We start from the raw sequence: 1,519 nt of genomic DNA on the forward strand, positions 1-1,519 counted from the left end.
CTGTTGATTGTAATAATAATTGTTGAAGCATGATTAATTCATTTAATTGTTGAAGCTGATTGCTAGTTATTAGAATATTTTTCAGAAACTGTTTGTAATGTTCTTCACATCAAAAATGATTACTTGTTGGTTCTAAATTTTGTTGTTGATTGCTTGAGCCTTGAAGCATGAATAATTGTTGAAACTAATTGCTGGTTATTAGAATATTTTTCAGACACTGTTTGAAATGTTCTTCATAACAAGAGTGATTAATTGTTTGTTCTAAACCTTGTTTTTGATTGCTTAAAGCATGATTAATTGTTGAAGCTGATTGCTTGAAGGGTGAAGCATGATTAATTGTTGATAGATTTATTTTTTCTTGTCTCTGTTTCCAGAAAATCATTTCGCTATCCTTTTTCTCTCAACCTGATGGCCCAGTGATTAGAAACGGCTCCTTTAAATCGTCATTCTTATTTCCAGGGTATGAATGGGTTTCTATTCCTTCATAACTACCTACATTTGTATGTTTTCTTTTGTTGTCATGTTGACTTTTGTTTATTGATAGTATAAAAGAAGGATTTTATCTGGTCCACCACCGAAAGATAAGCTTCCCAAGGTATATTCTCCTTTGTTAACCTTTTGGATATTGCCAGTGATAATATATAATCCTATTTGTAATATTTGTGCAGAATTCTACACAAGGTTCTGTATTGTTAGGAGCAATTTTGTATGGAAAATTGTCATTTTCTGAGGGAGAGAATAAAAATCCAGAAAAGCACCCTGCATCATATCAACTAATAATACACAAGGTTCTGTATTGTTAGTGATTAAATGTTTTTTCTAAACCCTGCTGCTGTTGTTTTTAAATTTATGAGTATGCTATTTTTGAATTTTTGTTGATAGATTTATTGATTTTAGAGTTTATGGTGATTCATGAAATTGAGAATTGGATTGTTGGTACTTCTCCATATGTATAATTGTTCTATGTCTTGGTGCTGAGTCTCACAAATATTCTCAATTACTTACAGCTATGGTTTCCTTCTTGAATGAGATTTTATTTTTTCCAAAAGAAATCATAGAGGATTAGGGTTGTAGATTTTTTTAATTGAGTGATGAGTGTAAAGCTGAAGATGATGATGACAAAAGTGCTTGAAAACATATATTTTAAGAGTGTTTTAAAAAAACTTTTGAGTTTGTAAATTGATAAGATCATATAGTTTTGGTGTGTGTATTTATATTTTATTTATTATTTTATTATAAAATAATTTTTCCGATTCAACCACGGTTGAACCGGTTAAACCTGTAAACCGGTGAACCAGTAGCTAGAGCGGTTCGATGACCGGTTCGGTTTTTAGAACCTTGGTTTTTATCCTCTAGAATATGGAAAAGTTATGTGAGGAGTTATTTCATGTATTATAGAAGACATCAGCAGCAAGCAAGACTAAGAGCATACCTCTTCTGTCATGTCAACCAAATTTGTGGGAAATGGAGAGTTCAGATCAAATCCAAGAGCATTATAATAGCAGCAATCAATTTATTT

At 31.1% G+C, this 1,519-nt stretch overlaps 1 long non-coding RNA gene across 1 annotated transcript; it reads left to right on the forward strand.

The window, feature by feature from the left end:
• Window positions 1-368: 368 nt before the first annotated feature.
• LOC140179844 (uncharacterized) lies at window positions 369-776 on the forward strand. The gene is made up of 3 exons (XR_011873671.1): window positions 369-460; window positions 545-595; window positions 669-776. It is a non-coding gene; the product is annotated as an uncharacterized lncRNA (long non-coding RNA).
• The last annotated feature ends 743 nt before the right edge of the window (window positions 777-1,519 follow it).

The sequence above is a fragment of the Arachis hypogaea genome, chromosome 16, assembly GCF_003086295.3.
Source record: "Arachis hypogaea cultivar Tifrunner chromosome 16, arahy.Tifrunner.gnm2.J5K5, whole genome shotgun sequence".
Classification (NCBI taxonomy): Eukaryota; Viridiplantae; Streptophyta; class Magnoliopsida; order Fabales; family Fabaceae; genus Arachis; species Arachis hypogaea.